At 34.0% G+C, this 24,633-nt stretch overlaps 1 long non-coding RNA gene across 4 annotated transcripts in view; it reads left to right on the top strand.

Moving 5' to 3' along the window:
- LOC145683521 (uncharacterized) overlaps positions 1-24,633 on the top strand; it is a 115,568-nt gene that overhangs the window by 75,841 nt on the left and 15,094 nt on the right. For 2 of the 4 annotated variants that reach the window (XR_014131133.1, XR_014131131.1), the window contains 4 exons: positions 1,637-1,971; positions 6,051-6,385; positions 14,538-14,719; positions 19,408-19,651. This is a non-coding gene — a long non-coding RNA (uncharacterized LOC145683521). The remainder of the gene's footprint in view (positions 1-1,636; positions 1,972-6,050; positions 6,386-14,537; positions 14,720-19,407; positions 19,652-24,633) is intronic. The other 2 variants (XR_014131132.1, XR_014131134.1) reach the window with 2 other exon arrangements.

The raw sequence follows: 24,633 nt of genomic DNA, 5'->3' as shown, positions 1-24,633 counted from the left end.
CGTTTGATCTGTGAGCTGGGAAAGAAATTTACTATGCAGATGGTTGAAACTTCTGGATCGCCAGTATTCTAAACTTCAAGGCATGGTGGCCACACTACTCTAAGCGACCATGTCTTGTTGATCTTCTTGTTCTTGTTGAGACGGCTGAACGCGTATGTTTTCGAGATAATAACTAATATGAAATATTGCACGCGTACCATAGAGGTGCTTTAATGTAATATTTTGTACATGTAATGTGGTCTTTTGTACAATGCTCGTGAAATATACCATAGCTTTTCCATTCATAGTAATAATAACGAGTCGAAAATTTGAACCTAACTTAACTTATACCACCCTAATCTAACCTAACCTATGCTAATATTTACTTGATCCTCGTTGGGTTGAGAAATGTTGTAAATCAGACATATTCAATATTTTTTGTACATTTATTTTCTGATGTAACAACTGTTTCAACAGCATCGATGGTCGGTGTACATGGGTGTTGTGTGCGGACGTGAGAGCATTTATTTTAAATACATATAACTATGTGTGTAACCTTTTACGCCTCTCTTGTAAAATATATTTTGCAAGACATGACATTTCTCAAATCAGCGATTCAAGTGCACATAAATTCATACATGAATCGAGTGGAAAGAAATAGTAGAAATAAACGTTTACGTACGAAGAATAAGGGAGACACTAACAATGATAAAGAAAAATGATGATAAGGGAAAAAGAAGTGAAATGGCAGAAACCCAAGAACAAGCAAGCACAGGATGATTTTGTTTCTACCACTAAGCCCACTTATTCCAATCTGGAATTAAATTAGAGACTGTAGGCACAAAAGGTGAGGACTGTACCAGTAAGCAATCGTGACACTCCATACATTACTGTATACACACTGATATATTAAAAAATCACAATCAAACTTAACCTGCGGAAAATATACTAAATTGATGAATAATTTGTTTATGGGAAAAATTAAATAAGAAGACATATACGTTTCTTGGAATTAGAAAATGATTCTGAAATAGAATATACAATGTTTAATTTATTTTCGCATCTCACTTATTTCTGCATCAGTATTGCATAATTTATCAGTTGTAATAGTAAATTTGTATATTCATTGCCTTTAGCATGTGTATATTCATTGTCTTTAGCACTAGATTCCTCAAAGTTAAACAAAACAAATACTTCTGAATTTTACAGATATGTTAAATATAAAAGTCTTTGTGCTCAAATAGGGACTTGTTGTTTCAATTTCAATAAATTTTATTTTGCCTTATTCAGTCTGAATTAGCTATACTTTTGTTTAATATTTAGTTCTGCCTATTAAGAACGCTACCTTTTATTCGCATATCCTTCTATGTTTTAATTATGTTACGGCTGCATCCTTAGAAATGGAACAATTGATTTAAGTTTTAGGAAATGCATTGTACAATCGAAGACAAGATTTAGAAATATAACTAATAACTGTAATATCTATTTATGATACTTTAGCTTGGTTGTTGTTAACATGTGTTTTTTAAGATCAGTATCCCGAATTTGCAAAGTACATTAACGTAAAGTAACTTATCAAGAAGCTTACACAAATTAAAATTTCTTACTTACTAGTTACTTCATGATAATAAGATAATTATCAAACACTTTTTTCTAGCATATGTAAATACATGCTCTTCATAATGATGAAGCTGTAATCTGTCTTCATTTATTCTACGAGTGATATACATTTGCAACATGAAGTCCAATATATACGTTGTTTACATCAACCTGAAAAACTTATCAATTGATCAGCTTTGCAACATTCTATGCAGGGACATCGACTAGGGATTAGGATTTGCAATGGTGGAACTGCAACCTTCTCTAATTGGAGTTAATTACATGCAATAATTTACCTGAGTAAGCAAAATTTGGTGAAGACGACTGTCGAGAGCTCCTGGTTTTTGCATAGTATATGTGATTATATATTCATTCCTACAATGCTAAGCCTCGGTAAGTAGATATCATTCAATATTCTCTGTTGATTTTAAAGGTATTTTAACCCCTTTTTAATATGTGAAATATAGATGTTGAGGTAGTGTATAGTTCTATATACTCGATGCTATATGAGTTACTTACATAATTCAGAGTATTTTTCGTAGTATCTGGTCTATTATGTATAATCAATGATTAAAACTTCAATTACAGGAGATCCAAGACATATTCGAAATGACTAATTAGTGATAAGCATCCACATTCTCCATCCCATTTTTATTTAATCTATTTTATTTCATTTTCAATTTCGTCTAATGTGGTTTTATACTTTTTGCTGTTATTGGTTTCGAAGAGTGCTTTTTGCTACCTACAAAACGTTCTTTTTGTGTGTGACTTTTTGAACAATTAAAACGTTACTGAAGTTACCTAAGTGTACCTTATATCAGTATTATTTATTCAATTTCAGGCTTCTCATAATGGTATATTTTAAATTTAAAAAAAAAAACTTATTTTCGTCAGGCTGTATAACATAACAAACAGTAGTATAATAAATGTCTTGTATTACAATAGATCATCAATTGACTATAGATTTGATTCATCTAATCGAAAATAATTAACAAAAGTACTTCATTAAAATTATTGGTTTCCTTTCGACTGTATATTTAAGCACACAAAACAATTCATTATATCTGCATGGTTATACTGACACACCATTTTTTTAATGTTTCAAAACATTATACTACTTCCAGTAGACGTTTGGTCTTATAGTTCTTAAAAGTTTTACTTCACACCACATTTTAATGAAAATATATTCATGTACTATGAATTGAATTATATCAATGGTTAGAATTGTTTAAAATTATACTCTATTGTAGTGAAGCTTTGCCTCAATTTCAACACCTTTTTGGCTCTTTTGTCTATTTAACTTATTGTGTATATTATTGGTTAATTAAATCCTATTTCTCCCTATGTTCTCTATATTATTTTCAAATGTCTTACACGGGTCATTCGTTGCACTTTCTTTAATATCAGTACTTGTTACGAATAACTATTTATTATCTTTGTATATATATATATATATATATATATATATATATATATATATATATATATATATATATATTTGTCAATTATAAGAATAAAAAAATAACAAAAGTAAGACATATTCAATTTTCTCAGGCAACATCTTGTGGATCACATTCGTGTCTAGCCAAAAATATAGCCATCTACGGTACATGTGAAAGCACGTAATGACGCCTGGTTGAAAACTCTCGGAACAAAGTAGCACCAAGGAAAGGCTTGGTTTTCCAAAATTTCGCGCACGAAATGTTATCATAGAGCGTTCTGGGCTGCATAATGTTGAAAATACTGCCGTTCAACATCTTGTTCTCTACTTTTCTTCTGTCCACATTCTAGTTGAATACACCAGCAGTTCAATATAATTTTTCAGTTGTATATACCATTTCCTACCAGCAAAATTTGTGATCGGAGAATATATCGGCCCGGGGAGAGTCTTCGCGTTCTTAAATTTATTTCGGTAACTGTTCTGAATCATAAAATAGTATATCTGATATCGTCGGCCATCTATTGCAAATATCCATGTATATCTTTTAATTTCGTGCTGATTAAATTACGTGTTTCCAGTTACTAGTTAATTATGTCCATAGAAATTGGTTCGTCTCTCTCTTGCTTCATTTTTTCACCTAGACCATATTTGCTTCGACACTACTTTTATATTTTCTGCCAAAATTACATTGAAATCTTACATGAAAATTTCACTGACACCGTTCCTCTCCTTGTTTATAATTTCTTCTATTTTCTCATAATTTTCTCCTGTTTCTTTAGTTGTATACGAAGTCGTGGGTAGGTATGTCTCTGTCACTACTATATTCGCTATTTTCCATTAAGTCTTTATTTGCTAAATCTACCTTCAATAAATTCTCCTTTCACTACTTTCTCCTTTTACTGCTTACGAAAAATTAGTTCTACATCACTATGACCATCGTTTATATTACCTGAGTAAAACATTCTATATTCTTCGCTTTTCAACAACGATCTAACTGCACGAACTCCTACCATATCTAGATTATTTTGTTTCGTTTCCTCTTTAAGATTTTCAAATATTATTTTTGCATTCGAGGCCATTCCTTTATGCCTTGCAATAGGGATTTTGGTATAATTAAATATACCCTACTACGTCAGATAGGCTTTACGTACCAATAGAGATTGTTCGTTTGATCTGTGAGCGAGGAAAGAAGTTTACTGTCCAAATGGGTGAAACTTCTGGATGGCCAGTATTCTCAACTTCAAGGCATGGTGGCCACACTACTATAAGCGAACATGTCTTGTTGATCTTTCTGTTCTTGTTGAAGAAGGCTAAACGCGTATGTTTTCGAGATAATAAATAATATGCAATATTGCATGCTTACCGTAGAGGTGCTTTAATGTAATATTTTGTACATGTAATATGTTCTTTTGTAAAATGCTCGTGAAATATACCATAACATTCTCCCATTCGCATTCCCATAGCTTCCCCATTCATAGTAATAATGTGACGAAAATTTGAACCTAACTTAACTTATACTACCCTACTCTAACCTAACCTATGCTAATATTTACTTGATCCTCGTCTTGGGTTGAGAAATGTTTTAGGGCAAATATATTGAATGTTTTTGTTTCTTTATTTCTCGATGTAACAGCTGTTTCTTCAGTAGCAATGGTCGGCCTACATGGCCATCCTGTAGGGACATGTGAGCATTCATTTTAAATACATATAACTATGTGTGTAACATTTTTCGCCTCTCTTGTAAAATATATTTTGCATGACATGACGTTTCTCAAACCAGCGAGTCAAGTGTACATAAATTCAGAGATGAATCGAGTGGAAAGAAATTGTACAATAAATGACAATCTTGTACAAGTATGTTTCAGTTAACCACATAATTTACGTAAAAAAATGTTTCCTAGGTAAAAAAAAACCTTTTATAATGTCATATAATGTACAGTTTGACTTCCTCTGAAACTCTTAAGATGAACTTTGCATTGTGTTGTGCATTACTTTTTCTGTTGTGACAATATCTACGCATATTATTTATTTATGAGTTTAACACTCTACGTATATGCAAGAAGAATAAAGGAGACACTAACAATGATAAAGAAAAATAGTGAGAAGAAAAAAAGAAGTGAAATGGCAGAAACCCAAGAACAAGCAAGCACAGGTGATTTTTTTCTACCACTAAGCCCACTTATTCCAATCTGGAATTAAATTAGAGACTGTAGGCACAAGAGGTGAGGACTCTACCAGTAAGCAATCGTGACACTCCATACATTACTGTATACACACTGATATATTAAAAAATCACAATCAAACGTAACCTGCGGAAAATATATTAAATTGATGAATAATTTGTTTATGGGAAAAATTAAATAAGAAGACATACGTTTCTTGGAATTAGAAAATGATTCTGAAATAGAATATACAATGTTTAATTTATTTTCGCATCTCACTTATTTCTGCATCAGTATTGCATAATTTATCAGTTGTAATAGTAAATGTGTATATTCATTGCCTTTAGCATGGGTATATTCATTGTCTTTAGCACTAGATTCCTCAAAGTAAAACAAAACAAATACTTCTGAATTTTACAGATATGTTAAATATAAAAGTGTTTATGCTCAAATAGGGACTTGTTGTTTCAATTTCAATAAATTTTATTTTGCCTTATTCAGTCTGAATTAGCTATACTTTTGTTTAATATTTAGTTCTGGCTATTAAGAACGCTACCTATTATTCGCATATCCTTCCCTGTTTTAATTATGTTGCTGCTGCATCCTTAGAAATGGAACAATTGATTTAAGTTTTAGGAAATGCATTCTACAATCGAAGACAAGATTTAGAAATATAATTAATAAATGTAATATCTATTTATGATACTTTAGCTTGGTTGTTGTTAACATATGTTTTTTTAAGATCAGTATCCCGAATTTGCAAAGTACATTAACGTAAAGTAACTTATCAAGAAGCTTACACAAATTAAAATTTCTTACTTACTAGTTACTTCATGATAATAAGATAATTATCAAACACTTTTTTCTAGCATATGTAAATACATGCTCTTCATAATGATGAAGCTGTAATCTGTCTTCACTTATTCTACGAGTGATATACATTTGCAACATGAAGTCCAATATATACGTTGTTTACATCAACCTGAAGAACTTATCAATTGATCAGCTTTGCAACATTCTGTGCAGGGACATCGACTAGGGATTAGGATTTGCAATGGTGGAACTGCAACCTTCTCTAATTGGAGTTAATTACATGCAATAATTTACCTGAGTAAGCAAAATTTGGTGAAGACGACTGTCGAGAGCTCCTGGTTTTTGCATAGTATATGTGATTATATATTCATTCCTACAATGCTAAGCCTCGGTAAGTAGATATCATTCAATATTCTCTGTTGATTTTAAAGGTATTTTAACCCCTTTTTAATATGTGAAATATAGATGTTGAGGTAGTGTATAGTTCTATATACTCGATGCTATATGAGTTACTTACATAATTTAGGGTATTTTTCCCAGTATCTTGTCTATTATGATACACTGTTTTATAATCAATGATTAAAACTTCAATTACAACAGATCAAGGATATACTCGAAATGACTAATTAGTGATAAGCATCCACATTCTCCATCCCATTTTTTTTAATGTATTTTATTTCATTTTCAATTTCGTCTAGTGTGTTTTCTTACTTTTTGCTGTTATTGGTTTCAAAGAGTGCTTGTCGCCATCTACGAAACATTCTTTTTGTGTGTGACTTTCTAAACGATTAAAATGTTACTGAAGTTACCTAAGGTTACCTTATATCAGTGTTTTTTTATTGAATTTCAGGCTTCTCATAATGGTAAATTTTTAATTAAAAAAACTTATTTTCGTCAGGCTGTATAACATAACAAACAGTAGTATAATAAATGTCTTGTAATACAATAGATCATCAATTGACTATAGATTTGATTCATCTAATCGAAAATAATTAACAAAAGTACTTCATTAAAATTATTGGTTTCCTTTCGACTGTATATTTAAGCACACAAAACAATTCATTATATCTGCATGGTTATGCTGACACACCATTTTTTTAATGTTTCAAAACATGATACTACTTCCAGTAGCAGTTTGGTCTTATAGTTCTCAAATGTTTTAATTAACACCATATTGCTAAAACCTTAATCGCAATCTACCTTAAACGTGATCGATTTTGTGACGTAGAAGGCATTTAAAAACTTCTGGAGGCATGTCTAACTTAGACCTCTTGTCTGGGTCGCAAACCCCAAACAATTCTCACACATGAAACTACTGAATGGCCTTAACATCCACTCAGGAAGATTATATTTTCTAACGTAAAACTGTTACTTTGAACTTTCTGTGTCCCTTCACATATCGTTGTTTAACTTCTTGTACATCTTTATGCCCTCTTCTGTATCAATATGTTTCCATGTTTTCAACACCTGTTCTGTAACCCTTGGTTCTTAGACGTTATGTGTTCGCGGTAACCTACTACTTATTCTGAAGGCTGCTGCATGTAAAATTTAATGTGCTCCCACCATCTGGCGCTAGGTGCATCTATCCCTCCCTCGTTAGAGAACTTCGTTCGATTTTCAACCAAAAGATTTCTTACTTTCTCCTTCTACAGCTTTTCAGAATTCAACATCATCTTTCCTACTTTTCTTTTGCCCATATTTTAGTTGAATATACCAGCAGTTCAATATTAATTTTTCAGTTGAATATACCATTTCCTACCAGCAAAAGTTGTGATCAGAGAAAATATCGGTCCGTGGAGGGACTTCGCGTTCTTAAACCTGTTTCAGTAGCTGTTCTGAATCATAAAATAGGATATCTGATATCGTCGGCCATTTATTGGAAATTTGCATGTATATCGTCTTATTTCGTGCTGATTAAACCACATGTTCCGAGTTACTAGTGAATTGTGTCCGTGAATTGTCTACAGAAATTGGTCCGTCTCTTTCTTGCTTTATTTCTTTCGCCTAGACCATATTTGCTTCGACACTCCTTTCATATTTTCTACCACAATTACATTGGAATCCTACATGATAATTACACAGACACCCCTCCTCTCCTTGTTTATAATTTCTTCTATTTTCTAATAATTTTCCCCTGCTTCTTCAGTTGTAGAGGAAGTCGTGGGTGGGTATGTATGTGTCACTACTATATTCGTTATTTTCCTTTAAGTCTTTATTTGCTTAATCTATTACGTTCAATAAATTCTCCTTTCACTACTTTCTCTTTTTCCTGCTTACGAAGAATTACTCCTACACCACTATGACCATCGTTTACATTACCTGAGTAAAACATTCCATATTCTTCGCTGTTCAACAATGATCTAACTTCACAAACTCCTATCATATCTAGATTATTTTGATTCGTTTCCTGTTTAAGGTTTTCAAATATCCCTTCCTGTAACATGGAACGTACGTTCCATATCCCCATTTTAAACCTTTTGAACTTCCACCTTTTTCTTTCCTTATTTATCTTCCACACATTGTTACATTCTAGTACAAATTCCTTATCACACCATCTTCTCACGTAGATCCGAATGGGGAATATTTTACCTCTGGAACTATATTTTGACCTATGGGAGATCACTATACATATATTCTCTTATTTTGTCACAAACAGTTTATGACTATTATTTTCAAAGTACAGTTATTGATAAATTGTATAAAGAAGTAAATCTAGACTTATGTTTAAAAAAAACAACTCTTACACAACAATCACAATGCATTTTTTAAAATTAATTCCTCAAAAATAGAAATCTCAAAAAATTTTGAAAAGGATTACTCAAGTTGTAGAGCTAAGATTACTACACATTCAGGAAGAAACAACACGCCACTTTGCCTCTTGATTTCGTAATCAAGTTTTGAAAATGTACAAAGAGTACAGAGATAATTTGCAAACAGTGCAACCACATCTCTCTACTGAAGGAGAAATAAAGACATTTGACTGATCATATGTCTGCCTGCCTGAACAAAAACTTCTGAAGGTGAGAGAAAAATAACATTCAGTTCATAATTCTGATTTTGCAGATGATTTGTTTATTTTTGTATCAGGGGAAGCACAGGGCTACTATTGGTGGAATTATGAAATATCAATTTTCACAGAAACCATTTAGTTCAACAACGAGGCAAAAGTATCGCAATTGTAAGTCACTGTCCAGGACAAGGCCTGCCTACGTTTCAGAAAACCGAAAAAATCTCCCTGTATAGCAACTAGGTAAAATCTAAGATGGATTTACTAGTGTATTTAAATATTGATTTCAACTCTTTGACTTTTAAAATTACAAGCCTCTTCAGAATAGATTGTTAGTACAGGTGGGCATGAAAGATGACCATTTGATGGTCAGTGTCTGCTTAAACATTATGATACTAAACACAAACTATAAAAACCTGTAATGTATGAGTTTCGGACTGCTTCTGACCTTGTCCAGACAGTTACACAACACATTCCTACAATGATGCGTATATTGGTACGCACAAAATAAGTAAATTGTCATTTGTTTTAAGGGAGTTGAAAATTTCATTCACTGCTTCTCCAATTTTATGTAGCCCTATCACTGCTATCAGGTTTTCGTAATCACCGCATTCCATTATGCCCATATGTTTATGTGTAGAAAAATATATATTCGTTTCTAAAGCAGCACTTAGAATGAGTCATAGCACATTTCAGGACAAGGTTGGATTATTTTCTTTTAAACAATACTATTGCGACCTCTAAAACTTTGGAACAGTATTACATTCAATTTATTTTTAAAAACGTAATATTTTAATAATTCGTATTTGGACGTAATAATTGTAATTCGAAAGTATTGAACGTTTCTTTTCTTGAAAGATTTTTTAAACTTTTTTACAACATTTAAGAGCAAAGTGGCTTTTTTTTTTCTTTTCAAAGTATGTACTACTGTTTGGTATACTACCCCTGTAATGGCGGTAGACATCATGCTCTTGTCCGATAACAAATAAATTTATTCTTTTGTTCATTTTGGTGAAATTACTTTAAGATGGTATTACTGATACATTATGCTTTTACTAGTTTGGGCCTGAGACGCAGCAAAAGTGAAAAATACTTTTATTACACCTCAATTCTCTCAATTACTCTCTCTCTCTCTCTCTCTCTCTCTCTCTCTCTCTCTCTGTGTGTGTGTGTGTGTGTGTGTATGTGCTAAAAAGAGCGTTACATTTATAAGGTGAAGTGAAGTGATACTAGTCTTTTGCCTTCTACACCTATAACACGATTTAAAATACAACTTAAATTTCACTTTTTCCTATAATGTTCTAAACTTACTTCTGATTTGCAAACTATGGCAGTACTTAATTGAGTTACTAATCACAATCATTTATTGGAGAGTAATACACCATAACTATTGTCCACGCTATGATGGTGGCTAGTTCTTTGGCCTACAGAACCCGGAGGTTTAATGACGCGTTTACCAACGCTCTCCATAGACTTTTCTGTTCTTAACCAGTGGATTCAATTTGTACTTTATATTCCGATTTCTGCGAGATCCATATTAATGTTCTTCTCCCATTTTTGCGTATTCCTTCTTAACGGTCGTTTTCCGATTGAACTTGAGATAAACTTTGAAAGCGTTTGTGATTTCTTCTATTCTGACTATATGACCTACCCACCTTAGTCTCCACGATCTGATGACTCTAACAATGTTTAGTAAACGGTATAAGTTATGGAATTCCTCGTTATGAAGCTTAGACAATTCCCTATTAGTGTTCCACTTGCGATCAATTATTCGTCTCAGGATCTTCTTCTCAAATAATTTAAGTCTCCGTTCTTCCCTCAGAGTAAGTGACCATGTTTTCCAACCACACAGAACAACTGGCATGATTATCGTTTTACACATTTTAAGCTTCAAATTCCTCCATAGAATTCGAGAGGACGAAATATTTTGAACAAAGTTTAACATGAATTCCCTGCTTTTACTCGAGATCTAATTTCTTCGTGGATATGGTTTCACCTGTTAATATTGAAGCTAGATATTTGAAAGTTCCCACTTTGTCGAAAGTATTATTTGATATTTTTAAGTGTCCATAATTTGCAGTATTAACATCCCGATGGACTTAAATTTATTTCGTTTGCTCTGCATTTACTTCTACGCCAATGTCAAAGCAAGGGTTTAATAAAACGTTTGCATTTCTTTCTATTCTTCTGTCATCATCCCGTATTATATTTACATCATCAGCATGCACAATAACCTACAGAATACCATCTAGCTGTAAGCCTTGTTTGCTGTCTTTGTTTTCCTTACAGCGTACTTATACCAGAACAAAGTTGAATAATAATGGCGACAATGCATCTTATTCTTTCAGTCCATTCTTGACGTGAAAACTCGTGAACAAGATTTTACCTACTCGAAATTTACTTTGGAAATAATTTAAACAAATCTTTTTAAATCTAACTAGCTTTTCCAGTGTTCCTATTTTTGTAAATATGTAGAATATTTGCCTCCTAATAAAATCAGAGGCCTTTTAAAAATCAATAAATGACTGATGTACTGGTGAATAGTATTCCCATTTCTTTCAGACGAAATTGTCATATCTGGTCGATATTTGATCGATTTCGCCTAAATCCGCCCTGATAATCTCTAATAATTTCATCTGCTTATGGGGTCAATCTTGCCAATAAAATATTTGAGAACATTGTATAGGACGTTGACAGAAGAGAAATGCCTCGATAATTATTACAATCAGTTACGTCGTCCTTCTTGTGAGTTGGAATAATAATGATTCTTTCCACTCTTGTGGCAGTTCTTCCTTGTTCTAGATATGAAGTGTGAGTTTTGTATCTTGTTCTACAATTTTTCCCCTCCAGCTAAAATTAACTCTGTCGGAATTTCGTCTATACCCGAGGGGATTTGTGTTTCTTTAATTACTTTATAACAATTTTTTTCTCTTAGGTTAGGCTCTAGAATGTACAGTTCTAGAGTCTCCATTTCTATTTATTTACGAACATTTGCTTTTGTCTGAATGTTAAGTAAATCGTCAAAGAAACCTTTCCTACTATTTAAGGTGCTATGTATATCAGTGAGAATTATTCCGTCGGCTTTCTTTAATATGTAAGCGAGAGACTGAGTGGATTTCTTAAATTTTTGTTACTCTTATTCATGTACTAATTGTTTCTGTTTTTACTATGATCTTTCAGTTCATTAATATTAGCTTTTAAATAATGTCTACGAAATTTCGTGTAGTTATTTTACTTCGATTTTGTAACGAACACAATTGGGCCTGTTTTCTCTTCTCGTCGAATTTACTGCATTTCTCGTTGAACCAAGAGCTAAGTTGATTGAAGATAAACATTTCCGGTTGTCTAAAAAGTATTGACAGTTTGGAGGTAAAAATTGAGAATGTATTAATTTTGGATTCAAAATGTTATTAAACCATATACTCGTATGCACTATTCTGATGACCAATTATTGCGGATTTTAAATCCCATTGGTACAGAAGTTCTGGAGTAAAATTTGAATTTCACTGAGCTCTTTTGAAACTAACTTAATATCATTCACATAGTCCTCAGACACCGAAGCTTATGATAGTGTGACAGTGCCACGTCTTAGTTATACAGTAGATGATTTCAAACCTCTCGTCCAAATTCTTGCGATTTCTAACAGGTCGTTAAAGGTGTTTGATGTATGGCGTTGTCTATCTGGTAACTGTTAATATGGCATCCTTTCTGTTGACCAGTTTCGGTCGATTGTCTCAATTGCTAGGTGCATGTTCGATTATATTGTTCTTGCTTCCTGCAGCTGCTCATGATGCCCGATGACATTCCAATATAAACAAATGTATAGCATAATCTATCTTGTCGTCAACGTAACATTGTTTCACATTGTGGAGCTTCGCTTAGACTATTTTCTTTTAGTAGTATGATTTCTATAAATGAGTTTTCACTGCTTGGATATGAATACTTATGTAATTGGTGGATGCTAATGCCATGGATGGTCATGCTGAAACTGCTTGTATGACATCTTGCTCGATGTTTGTGAAAATATCATCCACTTATGTTATGGTTGCTTACCCTCTGCAAATAGCAACTTGGACATCGATATATCTAGAACAAATGGAATATAACCATCTTCTTTTTGTTTCTTTAGATAACGTATCTTGTCCACAAATCTAGCAGTTTTAGTCACAGTTCTGTTCAGCATTTGCGCCTTTAGGAAAGTAAAATTGGCAAAAAAAAAAATTAAAACGTAGACATTTGCGATACTTCCACTTATCGTCACAGCAATATCGTACGTCCTACAACAAGAATCCTATCACAAACACCGTGTGCGTGGGTTTCCTCGGGGTTCTCCCGTTTCCTCCCACTTTCTTCATTCCACCATTTCATTCATTACTCATAATCACCGTCTCGTTTAACCTAATCGGCATGACCGTGGGACCTAAAACTCATATTTCATTTCATTTTTTCAAGAACTCTATCACTTTTTGCAAATCTACTATTTCTAAAGGTCAGCCTTCAAATGACGTCAGACCCGATCTGCTGTGACTTATTTGCCCTGAGATTTGAAACACTAATGCATTTTTTTTTTTGCGAAAATGGCGTACTACTGCTCAGTGTATTTAATATATACAGGGTGTAACAAAAGGTGCGGCAAAATTTCAGGGGTGGATTCCTTATAGGTAGACAAGCAAAAAAAAAAAAAAAAAATCATTTGACCATATATGTTGGGAAATGCATCTTTATACAGTTGCCGCCCTACGGTGTAAATCAGTCACATTCTAGTCGCTCCTTAATGTGACTCAATTTAAACCTCAATAACTCAATCCCTAATTAAGCTAGGAATATAATTTTGTTATCTATGTATTCCTGAAGGAAAACGCTTTCCGCCATTATGTATTTTATGCGTGTGGGGATAGCACGGCGGACGGGGAAGGGTAATCACGTGTTTCTTTGTTTTTTGCATCAGGATTTTTGGAGATGTCGTTCCTTCCTCTTTTGGGGTACACTCATAAAATACATATCGACGGAAAGCTGCATCCTTTAGGATCACATTGCTACTAAAAATTATCTTATCAGCCTAATTAGGGCTGAGTTATTGAGGTTTAAATTGAGTCACATTAAGGACCGACCAGAATGTGACTATTTCACACCATCAGGCCAATTAATGGCCGATTCTGTAACGATGCATTTCCCGACATATGGTCATATCAACTTTTTTTTTTTTTTGCTTGTCTACCCATAAGGAATCCACCCCTGAAATTTTGCCGTACCTTTTTATTACACCCTGTATACACATATTACCAATTTTTCCTCTGCTTTTAATATGCTTCGATTACCCCTCTTTTAAAATGATTATTTTAGATTTTAGCAAATGCGTTGTACAATCAAAGACATAATTTTGAAGTAAAATTACAAAGATATACCACTTCAATTTTCAAAGCATCTTATAACAACTTGTCAACAAATACGTAGCTAAAATTCCATACTAATAGTGAAGTATACATAATAATAATGAAATAATTATCAAGCAATTTATTTAAAATATATTTTAAAGGTTCATGTTGGCCAACTTGGAATGCAAACTGCAAATTAATCAAGACAACTATGGTATTTGTTAATGTGGCGTTCAACCTAACGGGGAAATTAATCTAACAAAACACTTGTTAAAGTCAAAGTTTCGACACGTTCTTAGCGGAGACATCAGCTGAGATGATATTTTTCAGCTACTAACCATTGGTAAGTTTATTTTATTTAATTCAACATTTGTGCATGCATAAAAGAGGGACAAGAAAGGCTAGAAACCTTCTAGTTCTTGTACTGTACATTAGATATAATTCCATATGAATTGATACAACCGTGTTTTAACTCAGAGCAAGAATAAGGTATTGAACAGTCTCTTGTTATTAAAGCAAATTTACTATCCCCATTCTATATGTGAGTGACTAGTATCATGGTGGTTTACTTGTATACGCATATTGAACAATACATTTCTTTTATATGGTTCATATTAGTGTACGTAAATTCGAGAATAGTAGGCCACTCTGAAAGTGGGTTATTAGTGGTGAGTCCCCGTATTCTGAAGCTTAAAGTTTTCAATTGAATTTTATTTTAATTTTGAACTTTTCCCAATGTCATGTTATGCCTCGCTTGACTTCCAAACTTTACAATGTCACATGTCTTATGGAACGGTTTTCTTTGTCCGTTCGTCTGTCGATAGATAGGCTACCATAGCGAAAACGCTAAGAGATATCGAGATACGGTTTTCTGGAATCGTATCAGAATTCCAAACATAGGTTCTATCATTTCTGCTAACCCTCTAACCAAACCGAAAAGGATTCAATTTAATCAGTTCAAATTTCAAAACTTATCGTTATTGAACAAAGATGGTTATCAATAAGAGTCTCAGGAGGAGATATAGCCACAATCTACAATAATAGCCACTTGAAGTACTTGAAATTTAATATCATTCTTGGTTTTAATACTGATTGCCATAGAGCAAAAACGGTCAGATATATCAACATTTTTTGTAATCCGATTATTCTCCTAAGAATAGGTTTAATTCTATACGTTAATCTTGTATTTGAACCACATGTGAATCAAAGTAACCATTTCTCGTTTCAATGTTTGTTGCCATGTAACACAGTAAATAAGTGGTTTTCTGCAATTGATTCAAGGTGTGAAGGGAACTTACTATCACATCTCCAAATGCTCTTCCGGAGACAGAAGTGGTTGAAATTAAATAATTCCGGGTTCAATACTCATTTTCGTACCAGATGTAGAAGCTTGAATCCGGTGTTTAGTAGTCAGAAAAATACATGTTTTATTCATAGGAAGCAAAAGGAAATTTATTCAAAGTACTTGCTCTGCCTAGCTACACATTTTGCCCACCTTTCGGGTAATTTGGGAATACCACGCCAGAAAAGTTCTTCTCTTTCGGAGCGTACCACTCATCAAGCCATTTGCGGACGTATGCCTATTAATCGAAGTGCTGCTTAGCAACAACGCGGTCGATCGACACAAATGGATGGTAGTTGTAAGGCACCAGGTCTGGTTAATAAGCGGGATGGAGCATCACCTTCCAGCTGAGTGTCTCCAAGTAGCTTTGGACCACTGTTAACGTATGCGATGAGGCGTTGCTGTGGAGGCAAATCAGTTTGTCATGTCTTTGTTGATACTCCGGCCGTTTTCCATACAGAACATGGTGCATTTTTTCAGTCGTGAGTGCTATAGGTTTTGATTAACAATTTCACTCGATTTCAATAGCTTAAAGTAGACTATACCCAGCTGATCTCACCAACCACACAGCATCGTCTTGCGTTTAAAGCGACTTGGACTCGAAGGAGTTCTTGAGGGTTGGCCGGGATCAATATAAGATTTCTTGCGTTTAGGATTCCCGAAATATATCCACTTTTCATCGTTCATCACAATCCGATGCAGGAACGATTTTCTTTTTTCTATGGCGAACAAGATTTCTCATGCGTTTTAGCGTATCTCCAGCTGTCGATCTGTCAATTAATACGGCACTCGTTTTCCAATTTTTCTAACTTTTCCATGGCACGTACACGCATGGAAATGGCAGCTTGAGTAAAAACCAATTGCTCGACAAGCTTTTTTTTTTTTGTTTCAATTGGGTATTATCCTTGTTCACAAGAGCCTGCAACTAATGGTCCTCAAACTTCCGAGGCCGATTTTCACGTTTCTTATCGCTCAGGTTAAAATGTCCGTCTTTGTACGAACGAAACCAATTTTCGGCACGTTTTTTCCGATACAGCACTGTGACCATAGGACTCCACAAGCAATCGATGCAATTCGGCAGCTGATTATCTCAAATGGAAACAGAAAACATAGCTTCCCGCATATGCTCTTTGTCTGACACAAAATTAAACATGCTTATAAACGGAACACTGTGTGTTGTTATCTGCACTTCCTGACGATATACACTGATTTACTGTACTTTGCCTACGTCCAACTCATACAGACAACAGGTTTGGCGTGCAAATGGTAACTTCATACGCGCACGAACGTCATCTATGAACAAACAACGGAGTTAAGCTTATACACATGGTGGAACAAACCAGAAAAGAGAGATCGAGAAACATTCTTTTTGCAATCGATTCATATACCCAAGAAGAACTTCTGTCTTCTCTTCAAATCGAAAGAGATTCGATTGACCACGTTCGTTCATAACATTTGTCGCCATAGAATACAAATAGTAATGGCAGATATTCTCCGCAATCGATTTAAGATCTACAACACTTTACAATATAAAACGGTTAAACTTTGAAATATGAAATGGTTAAAATTTAATGCTACTGATTTCTGTATCGTCGATTCCGTCGTCGATGGCTGTCTTGATGCCAACAGATATTACGGGAAAACAATACCAGATATCGGGAAGCGGTTTTTGTGCAATCGTATCAGAGTTTTGAGGATAAGTACTAACTTCTAGTATAACAATAAATTCAAACCAGAATTGATAGAATTCAAGCCTTTAAGGAGTCAATGTTATGAGTCAGGGGTCAGGGATAATATGGGAACAGTAGTAGATCACAAGTAGTATTTTGCAATCGATTCAGCGTTTCAATGAAATATACCGTCATCATCGGTAACACTCTACCAAAGCCACATCTCGTTCAAAGGTAATAGTACTTCCCATTTGAATATCGATTTTAATAGCGCAAAAGTGATAACAAATATATCAGGTGATTTCTAGCAAACGATAGATCATCTGAAGAACAGAGTAATCTCCATTAATCATTCTTTTCAAATTGGAAGTATTCGAAATGAACTGTTTTACGTTTCAACGTATGTCCGTATAGAACAAAAATTGTAAAATATGCTGAAAAACTCTTTCCTGCCATCAATTCAGCGTCTCCAAAAATACTTTCTTCGCACGCAATACTCTACCAAAACTTAAAGTCATTGAAATTTACTAGTATTTGAGGTTTCGATATAGCGAAAATGGTTAGATATACCAGAGTTTTCCTGGTATAGATTCAACATCCCAAGAACTAGTATTATTTCTACACTTTTATTTACCTGTTCATACCGGACATGGTGAAAAAGGTACAGTTTGAACGCTAATTTCAAAGTGGACAAAACTGCACTTAATAAAACAAGGAGATTTTGATATGGATTTATTATGTTCAAAATTATTGTCGCATGTGTATAAATATGTTGTTGTAGGAATATAATTTGATAACGAAATCACCCGGTATTTCTTATAATGTTAGTATGTTTATAATCAGCAAAGACATGTATGTGGCAAATTTCTTGTCAAAAGAGCAGTAAATAAGAAAAATAAAACGAAAACAAAACTTTCTTGTTGATTTAGCAACATTTTGTTTTATTCATTCTAATTTTCGTCTTTTCTTACGAAATTTACCACAAATATAGATTTCCCGATTATACACATAGTATCAGTATTAAAATAAAACTGCAAAATCATTATCAAATTTTATTCTTACAAGAAGACAGTTATAGATATGTGACAATCATATTGGACATGGGTGTACATAATATCCGGATTCGAAACACACACTTCGCCTGGTATTTAGATAATATGAAAATATTCCTTAAGGTACAAAATTGAATAATACAAGTACTTAAAATTTTATTTTCATGTAAGGCCCCGCATAGCGTAGTCGGTAATGCTCTCGCCTTCAGTGCGAACGGTCCCGGGTTCGATTCCTGGTGGGGGCACTCGGTCGAAAAACTGTAAAATGCTATTTCAGGCCACCCACCCTGAATGAGGTTTTCCTGGGTTTTCCTCATTCACACCAGGCAAATGCCAGGGTGGTACCTAACTTACAGGTCCCAGGCCGCTTCCTTCCTTGCCCAATCCTTTCCCCGGATAGTGTGCTCGCCGAGGGACGTCATCCCTCAAACATGATGCCGAAAGCCCAGAAAACTTAATCCTAAATTCTTTATTTTCATGTAATTGAAGAGTTTGTGATAAAATCTAATATAATGCTTCAATAGGATTGAGAGGAAATAGTGACCATGGACCGTAGCGTGATCATTTTGTTCGGAATTGTGAGATTATGATAACTTACCTTTGGGTTGGATCCACTTCTATTATCATTCTAGAAATCCATGTGAAAATATATTAAATTCGAATTTGTTCTTACATTAATAGCTACTTGAATAGTAATATCAACGAAAACGTGATTTCTATACAAGCAAGGTAGGAGAATAGTAGAAATTGTATTCTGTGTGATGTTGTTAAATGTACTATGTAGTGAAATATAAATCTGAACTGCAGTTTGTGTTTCAAATGTGGGTTCTGCACCAAGATCAAAATATTTCCCGTGTATTTGTTATACATAAAAATGAAATAAAGTAATATGTAAGTTAAGACAAACAATAATAATATCGAATTTTTTTATTAATGTTGACTGACTTCTAATTTGTTCTATTTACAGTTTGCTTGGCTTAATTAAATAGTACCTACTCATTCAAAAAGAACTCATTTGGCTACTTACCTAGGCAAAAGAATAAAAAAAAAGGAAAGAAGAAAAATAAGAAAAGAAAAAGAAATAAAAATTAAAATAAAAAGAAGAAAACAAAAAGAAAAAGGAAGAATACGAAAAGAAATAAAAAAGAAACAAAAGAGAGAGAAGAAGAAAAATGAATAAACTGCAATTATTTTCGGATTTAGGTTTAAGAGTAAGTACCTTATGTTTTTTTCTAGTTTTCATATTGATATAATATACCATATTGGAATAAATAATTATATGTCGAGTATAATACATCCCCAACGTTTTTAGATGATTTTAAAGGCAAGATGAAATTCTTCCATTATAATATATCACGTATGTTTCGAAAATATTATATAATGGAAAACGCATCAACTTAAAGTTCACATATTTAGATAAGAATCGCAGCATTTATTGGATTATCTTCCTTTGGTTGTTAGCTCTTCGTATTTACCACTCAGAATGTATACTTAAGTTGTATGTGTGGGTATATCTAACCCAACCATTTTGTGACATATCAGTTACACCGTGAACTTGCGTAAGGAAAGAGTGAACATGGGACATCCACAGAGCGTCATGAGAGATTGTATGATGCACGAGATAAAACTGGGCTCAAACGCCGCTGCAACGGAGCAGATACGACAGGTCTTTGGTGAGGGTGTAGTGGCTACGCGGAGAAAGCAGCGGTGGTTTGACAAGTTTAAGTACGGTGATGAAACACTCGAAGACCCACCACGTGCCGGAAGACCAACACATGTACAAAATAAAGATCTTCAGGCAGCAAGTGAAGCGAATATGGACACACATGTGAGGACCGAGACTATAATTCAACGTGAGTGTAGAAAGCATTCGGCAGCACATCCATCAACTTGGGAAGCATTACAAGTTCTGTTAGTATCCCGTGAACCGGTTACGAAACATCCGAAATCAACACTGCACCAGAAGAAGGTCCTCCTGTGTGTTTGGCGGGGTGCTCACAGAATTATGCACGGGAAACTTCTACCAGATGGTCAGAGCATCAGTACAAACGTGTACTGTGAGCAGTTGATCAATGTTCTAAAAAAACTCAAAATTCTAGAGCCACCACTTGTGAATCGCAATGGGGTCCTCCTGTTACAATGTTAAGCCCCAAGTGATTAGGATGACCCGGGACACCATTCTATGCCTTGCATGGGAAATACCATTGCGTCCACCATACTTCCCGGACATGGAACCGTCCGATTATCACCTATTTCGTTCCTTGCACAATCACCTTAGAGGCCACCAGTTCAAATCCTGAGTAGAGTTGCAAAATGCACTTGATAACTTCTTCGCTTCAGGCATACCAAGTTCTACCGCGATAGAATCCATGGTCTCCCAGTATATTGGCAGAAGTTCGTCAATGCTGAGGGGGCTATTTTTTATAACCCAGGTACGTTTTAGGTTAATATCAATGTTCGAAGGTGTTGGGTGAAAAAGCGACAGATCTTTCTTGGTTACCTTTGTATAAATTCATATTTTCATGAGTGAGAGTCATATACAATAAAGAGAAAGAATAGAAGAAAATTGTGAAATTAATGAAATAAATAATATTCATGCTTTTAAAGTTTTCTGAAATTTACACTTATGGTAAGAAAATTATAGCTTTATTCATACTACGTCAGACAATTTCAGAACACAAGAACGTTATTTTCTAATCTTATAGGTGTGTAGATATGAGTTGAGTATTCCAGTATAACTTCGGAATCCTTGGAAAAATTCAGCTAAAGTTGGTTAATATAGAACTTATATATGAAACTATACTATGACTGTAAGACATCCTTGGCACACTTAAGGGTGAAGTGGGTAAAGGTGACTTGTAAAAATAGTCTTAAAAGAATGATATTACTGTCGAATAATACAGGGTGTTTCAAAACAACACCGACAACGTTTGGGAGGTGATTCCTGACAGCAAGATAAGGCAAAAAGTATAGAGCAACCTGGATGCACAAATGCTTCCTTTCGGAGTCATAGGCTGCCGAAAACTTGAAAAAATAAACTTTAAAGGTCCATAGGTCCAAAACTATAGAATCTATCATAGTCGGGTCAAGACTTCACTTAGGAACTAGCACGTGCTCTATCCAAAAATCCGTTTCAGAACCTGAGGGAGTTTAGCAACAATTTTTATAGAGGTAGTTGGTGAGTACTTCTAATTATATGCCCGTAGCCAAACTCCCTTTTTTAAAATCATTGCGTGAGTACCTTAGGATTCTGAAACATGGATTTTTGGTTTTGACACATATTAGTTCCTAAGTAAAGTCTTAACCCGACTACGATAGGCCCCATAGTTTTGGAGCTATGGACCTTTAAAGTTAATTTTTCATGTTTTTGGCAGCCTATAACTCTGAAACATTTCTGCACCCAGGATGGTCTATATTTTTGGTCTTATCTTGGTGTCAGGAATCACCTCCCAAACATTGTCGGCGTTGTTTTGAAACACTTTGTATATGTTGTGATATACAATGACACGCCCGATGCCTTTCAAATCCTCATTCAGCCGCCACCATGATTCGGGAGAAGGAAGGAAGAGTCAAAATATCCGAAGATGATTGAGGCTACTGTCGGAATCATAGTGTTTGGAGTCACGGAGTTAGTATTTAAGTCCCGGTGACATTTGAGAACAAGTTTAGACTAATAGAACGTAAGCGGATAAATGTTCTGGAGTGTTCCAAAATTCAGCTTTATGGGAGTGAACCAATTCCAGTAATTGCATTAGCCACAATACAAATGACGTTGTCTATTGTTTGTGATTGCAGCACAGGAAAATAGCGAAGCTGTTTCAAGAGTATTTAGTACAAAATTTTTTAGGACTCCAAGCTCAAGTTTTATCATGTCACTGTATATCCCAAATCAACCGCTAGATGCAAGAATCTCCTAAAATAGAACATATTTTTTTGTTTTTATCATTACAATTTCATTGTAATTCATATCCAATGGGAGAAAAACGGTTGAAATACTACCCAGTTCCTTCTTTAAAATGATTGACACATCCGCTAGTTACTCACAAGGCATGAGCATCTTTGCTTAGAAGGAAAAGATGACACCTAAATTTATAAAAAGAAACATGGAGAGAAAGTACAATACATCACCTTACTAATATGCAGAGCTTCTGCTTTCCTTATTGATATAGATTTGAAGGCAAAAGAAACGAATTTTTTAACACAAGATAGGGCATAATTTCGTAGTAAATTTTCGACCCAGCAGCCCTGTTCATTGCCAATCAATAAGCCAAACCTTTTGGTCAAAACATTGAGAATTTTGTTCCAACCTATATAGTCATTACCAAATTCCTTAAAATACACACCAACAGCATAGATCCTCTATATTTTTTAATTTCTTGTGTTAGAAATACGATATGAAGCTACCCAAATTTGGTGACAATTTTGTTAATGATACAAAGATTATTGTGATGTATTTGTACTCTTATCATAAAGTCATAGGTAAAGTAATGTTTGAAATCAGCACAAAAATATTAACTAAAGATGTCTTTTATAATTTTAATGTTTATGCTTTATAACGCAAAATAACTTTCAAACTTATATTTATAATATAACTTTTCTAGCACCTTCATGCTATTTCACCCATAGATATACATAATTAATAATAATAATCATATTACATTAAGAACATAAAGCACATAAAATTAAATTGAAATTTCCGTAAGAAAACGTACATGTGTAATTACAGTTAAGAATTTTTCAATGTACTGTTTTTAATAATCCTATCAGATAAAGAATTTTGATGGAAAACTTTAATGATCTAGCATCGGGCATCTGGCATCGGCATCAGAATCTATAAAGGAAATTATTCCTCTGTTCTTGAATATAGAAGTTAGTTTCAATTCTAAGTACGAGCAGAACTTGGGGTAGCTTTTTAACACAAACAGATGAAGCTGGAATACAGGTCTGGTATTAGGAATGATTTTCTCAGATAACTTCTGAGGGTTGTGGTCTGTTCTCCTCTTGACGGAAACTTATTGTATCTTTCATTTAAAGGAAAATATTATATTTGATATTTAGGTATGAAATTGTGAAGATCTTATGTTCTGAAAACTGTATCACTTGGTTGACGAAATCTGTTTTTAGAAAAATTGTTATATTTTTCTGCAGTAATAGATAAAGGAATATACGTAAATGCATAAAGAATAAATAGCGAACATTATAGCAGTTTCATCCAATCCAAAACAGTAATAAACATGTTTGGCTCATATTAGACATTTTGTTGCTATTGTACCTTTTCCTTGTAAGCGATAGCAGGAAATATCAGTTGAGTTTATAAAGATTCATTGCCATGTCTTTAGTATGCCTACCTTTTTTCTACTAGCTGTTATACATTTCCAGAAATACCTAAAACGGAATTACATATGGTTATGAACTGAGCGGAAAACTGTTAACCCAGGGTAGAAAATCTGTTCAAAAGACGACCAAATTTGTGAATAGCTTAACAGTAGCATACTAGCTGCAAATGTCTTTATGCGGCTAAAAATCGCATCTCCCTGCAATGCGTGGTGTTTCATCGAATTTTTCGCGTTCTGATTAATTTTGCGTTATTTGTCAGGTTACAGTCGCTGGAGTAAGTTCGTGCACATACTGTACATTGTATTAGTGAAGAAAGGAGAATGACAGATTAAGAAAAAAGACGTGTGTGTAATCAATTTTGCACACGATTTGGGAAAGGTTTTGAGGAAACATTTAAAATGTTTTCTGAATACACATGAATGACTGTGAGTCATAAGAATTCATATTATTTATTTATGGAAATAAAAAGGACATATCTTTCCCTGCTGAAATTGCAAGAACTGGTAGATCTTTTATGTCAACAAACGATTTCCATATCAAAAGAGTTATGAGACTGTGTTATGAAAATCATTATTTAACTTTCCGTGAAGTCACTGATAAAAATGACGTAGTATTGTGTCCTAAGATATCAAGCTTTAGCTTTGAAACTTAAAATGGACTGCGTCACCGTGAAATCTTTTTCGGAGTTTATTGATGGCCAATAAAAAGAGAAATCTATTGAATCATTTAAGACCTCGTTGCTCAGGGAAAAAGAGAGAACGAAAAAAAAGAAAGAAAGACACGATGAAACATTTCTCAATAAGAATATAACCTCATATGACAAGTGTAAATTTAAGGATTTAGGATTTAGATTTCT

This window comes from Thermobia domestica, chromosome 4, assembly GCF_964235325.1.
Source record: "Thermobia domestica chromosome 4, izTheDome1.hap1.1, whole genome shotgun sequence".
In the NCBI taxonomy this organism is placed as follows: Eukaryota; Metazoa; Arthropoda; class Insecta; order Zygentoma; family Lepismatidae; genus Thermobia; species Thermobia domestica.
This window is presented reverse-complemented; position numbering and strand designations above follow the sequence as displayed.